This window comes from Atta cephalotes (genome assembly GCF_000143395.1).
Source record: "Atta cephalotes unplaced genomic scaffold scaffold00055, whole genome shotgun sequence".
NCBI lineage: Eukaryota > Metazoa > Arthropoda > Insecta > Hymenoptera > Formicidae > Atta > Atta cephalotes.
In genome coordinates, this window is record NW_012130119.1 from 25,063 (window position 1) to 40,234 (window position 15,172).

Here is a 15,172-nt window from a genome sequence, read left to right on the forward strand (position 1 = left end):
CGATCGATTTCCGTTCCCCACCCCGTGAACTCCGCATGCCGACCTCGGTGAACGCGAAATTTATCCTCGGCAGAGGCCGCGGAACTGGATTCAATCAACGAATATAGGCGCTGGATCCATTTACATGCAAAAAAGGAATACGCCGTCATCGATAAACGGTAGCACGATTCATTTCGTGAGAAATACGGACAAACAGGAGCTTGAAGAAATGGTCTTTTTTTCGCCCAGCAACCACGCGGACGATAATAAACGACAAGATCATTTTTCGTGGAGCTTACTTCTTAAATTCTTAATTTACTTGACAATTAAAATTTTTTTCCTTGCGTTCAGCGATAAGAAATATCTGTCTGTATGTAGATTCGTTCTTCATTCCTCTGTTTTGCATTTGCGCAATATTGTATAAGAAATATACGCGCAGATTTTTATTTCCTTCGTCGTCACATTCAGGAGGTCAATCGTGTATCTTGAAGTGAGAATTACAAAGGTGAATAAATTCATTTGAATTTTTGTAATTTCATTCATGTATGGAAGAAATCCAGATGTGCTAGTTCTCAAGACAAATTTCATACAGTTTTGCAGATGCGAATATATTCAAATTGACATATTTAAACTGCTAAAAAGACGAGCATCTGATGTAATTCTCACGCAGAATAGATCTAATTGATAATATAAGCACATAATTATTAAAGTAAAAACAGAACAATATGTAAATAAAAAAGTAATGATGTGACGGTGATTTAAATCACCACGATAGTGATATTTGGCATTTAATTCTCATTAATTAGCTAACTAGAACTATATATGAATAACACACTTGGATTTCTTTCACAATAGGTCTGTTTTTTATTTCACCACAAGATTGCACTAGAATCTTCTTTCTCGCTTTCGCCAAATGCCAAACATATATTTATTTCACTTAAGTTCCAAAAGAGTTTCAACTAATTCAGCTACAGAAAACAGACCTCATGATTTCACTAGTTAACATCTAGTGAATTTGCTCTTTACTTTTGTATTTTCATCTTATCTCGAGATCACAATTGAAAGATTCATATATTTCCGATTTGTGATCGTTTTCGAAAAAAAAAACCTTATGAAAACCTTTTTCGATGAAAATTACGGCAGTTTATATCAGAAAAGAATGCGGCGCAATTTTGGTCGCCTATAGATAGTGAGCGGCGTTTCCCTCGTTTCTCATCGCGCGATGGCAGCAGAAAGGGAGATAAAAGCGTGTGATTTTCTCGAAGTAGAATGATCTCGTCGTTTGTCTGAATATACAAGAAGGGCAACTGCTCCGATATTACACAAAAGTTCGTCTAGACTTCGGATCGTGCCGGACGAAGGAGCAGCAGCGTGGAATTGCAAAGGGTAGAAAAATATATTCAAAGAAAGCTCGCGGCTAAGCTGGATTTAGAGTTAATCCGGAAGAGACCATAGCCAGAATACCAGCAGGTCGGTCAAACGGTATTCGTTGAATAATTATCTGTTGTACTTAATTGCTCAACGTAGAAGAAATATACACTGAAATATAACAATAAAAAAATAAAAAGTATCACATACTAGCGTTCCTTTACTAGAAATCTTTATTCAATAAATCTTTATTCAATAAATAAGTAGAGAAATAAAGAAATATAAACAGGAAATAATAAATCGTAAGCATATCTGAATTAATAAATTGATTAATAAATTGATTTAATAAAGAATTAAAAAATTGTGAATTATCGGGCTATTCGAGCCGCCTGATAATTCACAATTTTTTAATTCATATTCTTCTGAGCCTTATTAGTTTATGTATTACTTAATAAAGAATATATATTATTCGAAACATCTCACTTTTTGACCCTATTGGCGTTCTCTATCGTATATGAAAAAATAATAAAGTTAAAAGATATTACATAATTCATAATCATTAAAGCATAAAAAATATTCACGAGATTCGATATGAAGAAATATTCACGATATGAACACCTCGAGAGATATCTCTCTTTTCATTTCTCTCTTTTAATTTGGTCATATGGCGTTGCTCCGTTGCACTCGTTGCACCCGAATGCATTATGCATCAAGTTGCACGCGTGCTAGCCTAGCACCTACGCAGCCATGCATGCTACTAGTTTCGTTTAAAGACACAGGAAGAACTTCTTCCTGCATGAAAAGAGAGAGAGAGGGAGAGCCTGCTATCTTGTATTTCAAATTGTAAAATGGACGAGTCGTCTCCTTTGTACGAATGCGTTTCATATTTTAGCAAGAGAATCTCGCAGTAAAAGTTAAAAAACACCGTTAGTCACACACGAAGATTAATATGCATTTATTTTGAGTACGAGCACTATAATTTGTACAATTCTAACTTTGAATAAATATCCTTTGCGATGTCGATGAGTGAAAACTTTAGAAAGGTCTTCCCGAAAAATATTTCGAATATGGTATAGTAAAGTCTTTTCTATATAACCGTTCACGCTTCGAGAACTTTTGTGAAATAAAATATGTTTCCGCTTTAAAAATTCTCTTTATCGATAAAAGTATATATATATATATATATATATATATATTGTATTTTTCTTACACATCCAGATTTCTTTTACGGACGATGGAGATAAATGTGTTCTCTTCAATTCAAAATTCAACTCTTAAGGGGAACTTATATAGTTGTTCGTGTTTTACCTGTGATTATTTTTCAAGAAGTATTTTTCTGCTTTTACAGATTTAAAAATTCTTTTTCACATACACAATTGAAATATAAATGGTAATGTAGTCCAAACTGATCGATTTTATGCCAAAAACGAAAAAAAGTTTTGTTGTTATTGGTTTCTGGAGCCGACTTGTAACAATATTTGCTTTATATACAAATTTTATATTTTGTACATATAAAACAATCTTGGTTTGAACTAGGAATTACATAAACAAACTATGTTGAGTTTTCAGAATTAGTCTTAAAATACACTGAGAAAAAAATATTCTAAATTTCAATAAATATTTATTTGAATAGTACTAACTAAATATTTATTAAATATAAAAAAATATTTATTTGATATAAAAAAACATTAACTTGATTTAACAATCATTTCTTTTTGTTAAGTAAATATTTATTTATTGTATGTACATGTTTAGTTGACAATATTCAACTAAATATTTATTTACATTTAGGCTATTTTTTTCTCAGTGTATCTAATATGAGAGATTAGTTAAAAAATTTGTATATACGTGTGCATGCAATATTGATGTATTGTAATAATGATGTGACAATGAAACACATAAATCGTATAGTGAGAGCAGAGTCATAACAATACATAATGCATGAGAAAATGATCCAATAAAAATTCTTCATTTCTTTCCTTTCCATGAAATACAAGATTATGATTAATATTTCTTATGCTTTATGCACTATGTGTTATGCAAAGATCTGTCTCTGACTTTATGTAGGTATAAGTCTTATACTGATGTCCATTTCTCCCAATATATAAATTAATCTTAATTTTAATCTCGGTTTAATTTGTTCTTTAATTTATCCTTTTCTAAATCTTAGAACAAGACAAAAAGTAAATTAAATCAAGTAAGTTAAAGTTAAACAATTTTGATAGAAACGGATGTGAATCGGTAAAAGACGACTTTAGGATTCCGTTAATGTATACGTGGGTTTGACAAAGTGCGGAACTCCCGTTGCATCATCGAGCTAGTAGCTTCTCTTCACAAGGACGTAATCCGAAATCGAGTCCGAGTAAATGGGATCGATTCTCTCTGTGCGAGGACGGTGCGGATTAACTTTCCGTTGGTGTAAAGCCGCACGCGAACTTGCCCCGCAAAATAGAGCTGACTGTCGTTTAATCCGTTCACGTCAGAGTACGTGCCCGCTGGGCCGATTTTGTCGCAATTGCATTCCAATTAGCGTGAAAACGCGAACGCCGTGTTGGAGATTGCAGGCGCCACAAGATTCTGTGCCGGGTCTTACCGCGTCAGCATCGTATAACGGTGATAGTACCAGCGGCGATATTCTGATTATATGTAAGATACAATATAGAAAAACATGTCTAGCTGAAAAATCAATAATAAATTAATCTATCTACACACGGAAAAATACATACTGTACACTGTTAAATCCATAGTGTCAAATTTAATCTAAGATGAGTCGCCACTGCTCCTACTCAATTATATCGTTATTCTACTGCTCAGTTGCATTTTATCTCATTACATTGTCGATGCAAATCAAATTTTATAACTGGTTAGACTATATATCAGCAATATTACTATCGCCTCGTTTTTTGCTTGTACTTTACCGTTACCTGCTATATAGTATGTACTATTAACCCTAGCAAACCACTAATAGGTCCAATGGATCCTTGCGATTTTTTACATTTCCTATTTATTTGATTCATATTTATCTGTCTTTGCCTGACTTCGAGGTATAAATTTCATACATTTTGAGCTAAAAAATACGTATTCAGTACAGAGATATAGCCAACAAAGGTTGCAGGGTTTCACAGACCCTGGTATGAAAATAATAAATGGCTTACTAGGGTTAACTGTAAACCTAATTCATAAGCTTATGCAATGTAATAAAGTTATTATTATTATTATTTTATACTAAAACAATGGTTATATTTGACACTGTACAGTGTCAAATTTAATTATCGTTTTAGTATAAAATAACGATATATTTAGTAGGAGTGGCGACTCACCTCAGGTTAAATTTGACATTATAGATTTAACAACGTACGCAAATCATAATTACTTGTTTCAAGTATTTCACTTCAGCGAGATTCGAGAATCTTATGGATTCTCGAGGAATTTTTACGCGAATTTTTTTTACATCCGTTTTTATCTCCTCGCACTGAAACGTGTATATTACTGAACGCGAAACGAAAGCGTCAGTTCGCTCCTTATTTAGCAGGGACACGTATATCCGTGCCATGCGAACACACGAGTTTTATGCTTACAGAAAAGACGAAACGATAGATCGCCTTTACATTCGAGCGTATAAATAGTCAAATGAAGTCGTCGAAGACGCAGTATTACAGCGCATTATCGCGAAATGGATTATTATCAAATATGAAGGATTTCTTTATATCAAAGAAATTAAATATTTATCGCTATTATATATGAAACTCGTTGCTCGCAGAAATATCAATTCCTCACGTTGTCATTTTTTTTTTAATTGCGCAACACGCAATCATCTTTTTTTAATAAAGGCGTTCTCGTCTTTTCAAGCGGAATTATTATATAATTATTATCATATAACAATTATTATATAATTATTATTATATAACTTTTATAATGTTAATACAGAGGTTTTATTGATAGAAAATAACAGTAAAATGCTTTGCAATTGTTTTAAAATTCTTTAATGTAATGATCTTGCCCTTAATTCTTCATTAGACCTAAAATGTAAATAAAGCAAGAATAAATACGTTATAAGTATCTTACAACAGTTACAAAGCTGCTTTTTTCTGTTAAACGCAGCTATTATTTCTTATAACTGGAACACCGTTCTTTATTTCTCGCTCTAATATATTCAGACAGAACAGCTTTTGAATAAGCCTGCGACATAATGCATAGGTGACATATAATTTCCATTTTAACTCTCTCGTGTTGTAGATCTCGCGCAAGCTTTCATACGTACGAAATATATCCGATATTATATATTTCCGCGACGCGCGGATCGTTTCTGAAAGAAGATTAGAGATCCGTGCCTCCCGGACTATTGTGTCGTTTCCCAGTTTCCGTCCCGATTGCGATCCACTCTCTGTGCACGCGTCGTCTAATCACGGCAATTAATTCCGACTGCTTTTGTACGAACGCGTCGACAAACGTGGCGCGTGCATAAATTTTGCAATGCACACACCCGAGCGTGTCCCCGAGCGGCGCGCTTAAACCGGTTTCCGGTGGCATTCAATAGTCGCTTTCGCGTATATAGCTGTGCACGGCCGCGGAGTTCGGGGGCGCGGATAAGTTATACGAAATTAACGGGTCGCTTATCACCTCCTTTCTCTCTCCTTCTTCTCTCCCTCACAAATTCGTTCGCATTGCATGCGCCAAAATTGCCGAAAAAAACCCGCGATCTCGTTCGGCAACAGCATGAGAGCAATATGATGACCTTTATCATTGTCCGATTAATCTAGTTTTAATTCTCAAAGACTAATTTGAATTTGAATTTTAATTTGTTGGAATTTAATTAAAATTAGCACCGTTTAAGTTTGCCGCCCACATAGTTGAAGAATTTGTATTAAATTTCACACAAGAATAAATATGTTAGAAAGTAAAGCAAATATTAACAAATTAACATAAAAAAACGTAAACACAGACACAATTTGTATAAGCAATCACATTTTTTAATTAAAATTAACATTTACACGATATGCTAAATTAACACGTTTTATTCATTTATCTTAAAATTTCTATTTTAAGAAATATTATTTTAATGTTATTTATTTATAAATTGTGTTGAGAAATGTTGAATATTAATTTAATAACATCATTTAATAACATATTTAAATAACATAATCATATTATGTTAAGTTAGCACTCGGATATATTAAGTATCCGACATAAAATTTTAACAAGAGTGGATTATTTTTAATACAAATACAAAAATGTTTTTTATTGTGCATCTTATTATAGGAATGATTGGGAATAATATTCCAAGGTCTTATATTTGTTCAATTTGTTTTTACTTCTCCTATTTAATTTCCTTAAGTTGATATATTTTATATCTTTCGTCTATCATTTTGACTTTTCATTTTTTGTAATTATTATTCCTTGTGCAGTAAAAGTATTCTCTGTGTTTGAGAAATATTTGCCTAATTAATCCGTCTAGAGCAACAGAATTTTTTACTGTCTTTTGCTGACACCTACTGATGTAATATGCTAATAAATCAGCTTTAATTATTCCTGAACAAGCGCACGCTTGTTAGATACAACTTGGATACAACTTGGATACAACTCGGTGATGTTCCATTTCTCAACCTGTTACGAGCAGTTGAATTTTCCGATTCGAGTTCGAGACAAGCAGACATACCTCTCGATTATACGTGAATCTAAAGCGCATGTATGTTTCGGAATAATATGCTTTGCCTTGTGATTAGTGACGCTGCAAATGCAACTCGACATAATGCATTTAATTGACCGCGATAAATTCATGCGCTTTCCATCGTCGCGCTTTCATCATCGCTGGACATAAGAATTTCTTCTACAATTCTCAAAGACTAATTCTAATTAAATCAGAGAAATGTCAAAGAAATTTGAGGAAATCAGGGAAATCAGGAAAAAGTCAGGAAATTTTGCAAAATTTTCTGTAAAAGTAAAATTCTTGATTTTAAAGAAGATTCAACTTTGTGAATCTGTGAAATTAGCATGACATTCTATTAATATAAAAAAATAATAATAATAACAGTTTCAATAGCATTTTTTCATAGTTCCTTATATAAATAAAAAAAGAGTTCTGCATTTCTTATACTAAGAAATCAAAAATTGAAAAAATAACAGCAAAACTATTTAGAAATTATTGTCTCCTGTATTTAACGTGAATTAAAATCGGTAATTATTGGAATTTTGTTTTCAAATTACATATACTGGTAATACTTGAATAGTACTAACAGGAACTGTAGCTAAAAGGAAATATTATATTTTTCTTGTACTTTAGAAGAAAAGTATCATGCTAGATTCATAAAATTAATATATATTTGCAATTTTCAATGTAAATAAAAAATGCGAAACTCTTTTTTATAAGGAACAGTAGAATTACGAAGTGTTACTAGATTATATTTTATTATGTTAATAGAATATCCATTTATTCGTGCTAACTTCTATACTAAAAATAGACATCCTAGAGATGCCGCTATAAATAATGAGGATGATCTTACGGAGAAACCAAAAATTTCTTCGTCAAAAGTTCGCCGTGAGGTCAGTCTTAATGAATTCTCCGAGGTGGTCGATGAAAAAGCGTGAATCGCATTAGATGGGAACGCGCGGTATTTACTTAGAGCGTTTTCTCTCGAATTTCGCACAGCGGTGAATCCCGTTCCACCTAATTGGAATTGCACGTGAGGCTCTACAACTTTAATTAGAACTCGAGTGTTTTTAATCTACTAAAAACACTCTCCGATTTGTTAAACGTCTCTTTTCTTTTACATTCGACGTCCGAGTTCGAGCGAGACATCGCTTCAACACCGACAAAAAGTACATTCTGTAAAATTTACGAGATAATATAAAACGGACGATAAGAAAGAGAAAGACATTCTACTTCCGTATGAATATTCAAGCTCTTCATATTGTCACTCTTAGCTGAATCGATTAAACGGAGAGTACAGTGTGTGTGTGTGTGTAACAATCATGCTGTCTTTTTCTTTTTCTCTTTCTTTCTCTCTTTCTCTCTTTCCATTCCAGGCTTTTAACCTAATTAGCATAATGTCAGTGAGAACGAAGTGAGCTGATAGAACACGCAATAGCGCCTATCTACCTCGGCGGAAAGATTAAAAGCACAGCGTAAAACGACCGAGGTGATTCTAACAGCCGCCATATACTGGAAAAGTTTCTCTCTGCAAGAAGGAGCGCAAATTAAATTATTCGATAAGTCTCATGGGCATAGTGGTCTCTATTATTCTCGTGCAAATCCCACATTTAAACGGGAAAGGTATCCTTTGACGTTATCCCACGAAGAGCGGCAATGTCCGTAGCTCAAAACCACGCTTGAGCTTGTTGCGGTAACAAGACGTGACCAAAGGAATCTCTTTCCGAGCGTTTAGATTCCAAATTTATAGGTTCATATATAATAAATTGTCTGCTAAATAAATTTTGTATGGCTTACTGCATGAATACTTTCTAAATCTGAATCAGTGGATAATGAATGATATCAGTGTCGCAAGTATGCCACTGATAATCAGTGAATGAAATGTGGAGAGGTCTCTAACTTAGCTAATCTTTGTTATGTGATTTAATTAACCTTGTTTTAATGCATAAATTCAAATAAATATGATATTGAAAGATTCAAATTAATGTAAAAATATCAATATTTTAGTTATATAATCTCAAATATTTTTATTTTAGTTATATAAGCTCAAATATTTTTCCTTTTAGTTGAACTTCACTGATTATCCGATGCCAAATATGCCACTGGGTAATTAATGACTATCCTGATTCAGATTTAGAGAATACGCCATAGTAGAATTTTTATTATTATTTAATACATTATTGGATAATATGAGTAAATAAAATTATATCCAGTAGTGTTGCGAGCTTTTCATTTTATTTTATCCAACTATTAGTGTAGCTTAAAATTTTATATAAAATGGCATTTATTTGTTTAAAATGTTTTAAAAAATTTCAATAACACGTGACTATCGGGTTATTATTGAAAGGTCATAAACTGACTACGATAAGCATATTAAACAAGTTTCTGTAATTTTTTAATCGATTATGTTTCTGTATGGAGATTTAAAAGGGAAAAATTTTAATATAGAAATCTAAAAATATTAACCCTCCACCCCGACAACCGAGGTCTTTAAAAGCATCATCGATATTTTGATAAATTTTGTGAATTTCAGTAGATAAATTTAAATCTGTAAACAATAAGTAAAATGCCGATTTCCATAATAGTAAAAACTTATTGTTAAAAACAAATATATTAGACTTTTTCGGTTTTTTATATAATTCGGAATAAAAAATTTTTTTGTTTTTCAAAGACTCCTACACTATCAAAAAAAAAAAACGGTAACTGAATCTCTTGAGTGAAAAAAATATTTTATTATTTTTAACTGTTTTTGTTATTTTTAACATGTATGTCAAAATGATAAATTAATTCATTCTGTGGTTAGTGTCCAAGTAAACAACATTCATATTAACGTATGCATTTAATAAATAATACATTTTAATCATAGTAATTTAATACAATTTCTACATTTGAGTTAAATTAATGACATATGGAATAGGAACAGTGACGACTATAGAAATAAATTAAAAATATCTCGAAACGGATATAATTTGACATTATAAATTTAATAATATACTGTTATTAAATTTAATAATATACCGTTTTTTTAATGTTTGATATTTTTATTGGAAAAAAAAAATTTCCAATATGTTTATTTTTATGAAAGTTATAAGCAAAATTTGTTTGGATTGAATATATCATATATCAGTGCTTGTTCCGTATATAGTAAAGTAATTCATTTAAATTAACGACATATTAACAGTGACGATCTGTAGAAATGATTAAAAATTATTGAAATCAGGTTACAATTTGACATTACAAATTTAACACAGCGTTTATTAACGAAAAAGTTAAAATTCATGTTGTCGATGGAGGATTGATAATAATATCCACAAAATTATACTATATTTTATACAGACTATTTATGAAGAAAATGTGATCGGCTCGCATGAAACATCGAGATCAAGAATCTGTCTTGTTTTAAGGATGAACTAATTTTCCTTCTCCTCTCTGATAATTTGAGCTATTCGGATGCATTGGTACGGCGCTCGTTCCTCTGTCGCCGATCTCAAACAAGAGAGCCGCATACAACAAACTCACTTCGGACTGTTACCCTCTCGAAGATCCTCGTCGGCGAACTCTTCGGGATGTGCCGGGCGTGGATAGAGCTCCGAAACGTGTCCAACACGCGGTAGAGATAACACATGCCGCCCGCGCGAGAGCGGAGTTTACGGAGAGAGGATGCGATAAAAATAGCTTCTTGCAAAGCCGTTCCGATTGTGCCTGTTCCCGCTGCCTGGATGGTGTTCTCGTCGCATCAGGGCGAACATCTGACTCGAGTATTCTGCGCGAAACGCATTCACGAGTGAGGGAGAGAGGAGGGGGGAGGGTGAAGAGAGAGATAGAGAGAGTTTCGCGAAAACTTTTCGCAGATCGAGTTATCGCGTTTCGGCGCCCCGCTATTTTGTTTGTCTTGTTCGATTTGTTCAGGAGCCCCCTTCGCCGTAAATTCGAGTTAGGTAACTCGCACCGGAGGCGGCCGTAGGCGCTATGAATCATCTCACCCCGCGCGTCCTACGTGGTCCTGGCCGATCTGAAATTCTAAAATTCGCGATCGTTATACGCTCAGCATGTTGTTTTATCGCGAAAAGAAAGGAAAGGAAGCTTTAAAATCCACGCGGAAAGAACGAATTAATTCTTGTTAAAGTACATAATAATTTAGCTAAATATCTGATTTCAAAATAATTTTGTTAGACCATCAAAATAATAATTACATAAAAGTCTTAAATATACACTCTAAATTTCTTGAAGTGAAATCTTACTTCAAAAAGGTGGAAACACAACCACTCTTGAAAACAAGTAAAAATATTTCACTTCTTGAAAAACAGTGACAATTTTTACTCTTTCCAGAGTGCATTTTCATTTCGAAATCTCAATCCAAGAAAAAGTAAGATTTCACTTCTTTGAAGTGAAAAAAATCACTCACTCTAAAAAATGAAAAAGTGAAAATTGTCACCCTTTTTCAAGAAGGGTGATTGTATTTTCACTTTCTTGAAGTAAGATTTCATTGCAAGAAATTTAGAGTGTAATAAGCACACTGGGAAAAAAATTCAACATTAATAAATATTTGTTTGAATAGTTTTAAGTAGATATTTATCAAATATCAATATATATTTATTTGATGCAATAACCTTTAATTTGATTTAACTGTCATTTTTTATTGAATAAATATTTATTTATGTAAGTAAATGTTTATTTAGTATTATATATTCAAAGAAACATGTAGATTAGATTTAATAAATTTTTTTTTTCAATTCAATGCTGCAAAAAGTTTTAACATTCTATCAATCAATTTAAACGTCTTTCATAATTATTTGGATGATTCAAAACGAAATTATTTTAAGATCTCTATTTATAGTTAAATAATTTTTAGATACTACAGCAGCATTCTTTCCATATAGTGTTATTAACCAGCATTGCGAAGAGCATTGCAAAAGAGCATTGCACAAAAGAGGGAACATTGACCGCAAGGGGAAACGATGATCTCTTCTTTTCTCCCATTCGCAGTTCGAAGTAATAAAATTTATCGATACGTTAGTCGGATCGTTGGTCACGTCGCGAGCAGCCTCCGTGATCTCTTCCTCTCGCGAGCAAGTTCTTAAATGCGATGTCATTTCTCGCATAACGTATCGGCCAAAGTTCGCCGAGCTCGTCGAGCGGCGACGCGCGTGCACACATTGCACATATCGCGATAGGAAGGCGTATGATTTCTCGGGTGTTCCAGTCCCGTTTTGAGCGGAAAGCCGGGGAACGAATGCCGGAAATATATGTGGAACAGGGTGCACGCACTATCTGCCCGCCGCGGGCGCAGGAAACGCGCCCAGGGCCGGAAATGAAGGATGTAACCCGGACGACTAGGCGAGGCGAGGCGACCGCACTTACACATGTTCCTAATGAAATTCTAACGACGCGTGTGGCACAGGAATTCTTGCAGATATACTTACGTCGGGACGCGCGAAACAGGAGCGCAGCTTCTGTCAGATTCTAAAGTTTGAGGTTTTTTTTTTATCGAAAAAAATAGATTTTTCCGATACTTTTCTCATTGCTTATAACTTTTTGGTAATAAAGATATATATATTTGCTTTGGCTGCATTTACACTATTAGATATGAAAGAAACGGTGGTAACTTTTCTTGAATTAAATAACATTTTGTTTACTTTAACTTCTATGTATGTCAAAATGTAAATTAATACATTTCTGTAATTAGTTTTAATGAAAACGATGTTCACATTAACGTATAAACTTAGTAATCAAATTTAATACATTTTCTATATTTAAGTTAAATTTTAAAGTTCAATTAACGACGTATTGAATAGGAACAGTGGCGATTTATAAAAATGATAGATGATTAAAATATCTCAAACTGGACTTATACTTTTACATTATAAATTTAATATTACGTTCGTTAATATCTGATGTTTTGAGTAAAAAATGTTTTCACGTGTTCATTTTTATGAAAGTAACCGAATTGGACTAGTATATCATATATCAATGTATTGTTCTCATAATATTTAAGGATTTAAGGATAAAATAATGTTGCATAAAATGCATAATCATAGCATAGACAAAACGGTTTTGCTGAAATATCTAAAAATTCAGTTAGACACAGATTAAAAAATAATTTTGTTTGAACCATCAAAATAATTATGTAAGACGTTCAAGCTAGTTGCTAGAACGTTAAAACTTTTTGCAGTATTATTGCAAAATTACTTACTGAGTAATGATCGTCCGAAAATTATTTTCAAATGTATATCTAGTTAAATTTTTAGATAACTTCAGCGAAGTCATTCTTTTCATGTAGCATAAGCTCGTCCATAAATTGGACCAATAAATATTCAGCATAAAATCGTTATATTGATTTACATAACGTATTTATTGGTCTAGACGATTTTATATGTTAGATACGCTTATGCATTTTGCATGCTATAGCCATTAGTATTAAGATTTTTGATGTTATAGATATGGAAAAAAAAAAAAGAAATTTTATATCGATTGCAATTAAGAGTCAGTCATATATGTTTCTCATCACGATTTTATACGGCAACGAAAACGTTTCGTCGCAATATGGATGATGTTAATCGAGAGAAAGCCGAATAAGAGACGCGCGAAGTCATGAAAACTAAATTTAGCGGATATATCTGCGTCCCGGGTATCAGGAACGAGAATCGGCCGTGTGTTACAATTCGTACAGATTATATATATATATATATATGGATGCGATTTCGTATCGTGCTGCGCCGGTTCGATCCGATAAGTTTTGCAGTCGAATCTGCAGTCGAAGTTAAGCGGATTGCTAAGTTCGGAAAAGGATTGCCGAACCACCGTGCGATCGTAACTTCCGATCCAGCCAAATGCAATTCGTAATCCGTTATCGATCAGATTCCACCAGACGTGTCTTTTCTCTCTCTTTCTCTCTCTCTCACTCACTTCCTCTATTACTCTCCCATACAGTCGAATAAACGGTCTTATCTCCGCGATAACATTCATGTCATCCACGAAAATTTTGATGAATGAAATCTTTGTCCACAAATCTTTGTCCACATCAGGCGTTCTCCCTGATCTTTTCTAGATTCGTATGTTTTACGTATCTAAAAATTCAACCTGCTTGAAGAAATTGTCGCTCTCGTTCCGTTTTCTAATATTTTATATATCTTACTTGATCGTAATAATTTTATTTCATAGCAACAGACAGGATAAATATTTTTATGTTACATGCATTACGAAATCTATTGATAACTTGTATATTTTATGTATACATTTCAAGACAAGAAATTAAGACTTTAGAATATAAATCACGTCAAGAACTAAATTCAAATATAATATATAATTTATATAAAAATACGTACATAGAAATTTGTCAAAATTTTTCCAGATACAGGATGTGCTATTTAAAACATTCATGTAACTTGAAAAATTTGAATAGAATCCTTGAAACACTTCGAGTATTTAAATTTCATTTACAAATATATAAATAAATACAAGTATTTATTTATGTGCTTGTAAATTATAAATATTCAAAGTATTTGAATATTTTTCGCAATTATAATATAAAATAAATCGAAAATACTTAAAAAGATGTTGGGGAGAACAAATAAGTTCTCAAATTTGTTTACTTCTTATTATACTTCAGAGATCTTCATAAATTACCCAATCAGAATCCAGAATTTTTTAAGAAAATCAAATCTAATTTGATTCCAAAAAGTTTTTCTTACATGTGGATATTATTTTAATTTTATTACAACGTTAAATGTGTCACACGTTAAAAGAATAATATAATAAGAAACGAAGCGTCCTTCTGCTTAAAATTCGTTGAATTTTTTATGGTGGACAATTCAGTTCAAAAGCGCGGCCCTTAACTCTGGGCAGAGTCATTAAAATTTCGTCCATAATTCTATGATTTGAGAGGTCGATTCGCGAATCCCCTGCATTAACAAACCTGGGGCGCGTCAATTCGCAGCAAGGGTGCCCGATATCGACGACTCCCGGAGGACTTCCTTTCTTCGTGCTCTCCGCACGTGCCCACGATGTTTAATGCAATTTCCCTTATCGCGGCGACGAGTTTCCTCGTCCCTGACGTTTCACGTCCCGCCGTGTCCAGCCCGCCCACCGCCCCCGACCTTTTCCGCGAGAAAAAGTCTTGGTCCAGAGTGCGCGGAGCAATAAATTGCAGCTACTCGAATCAACTTTTGAATTACGACT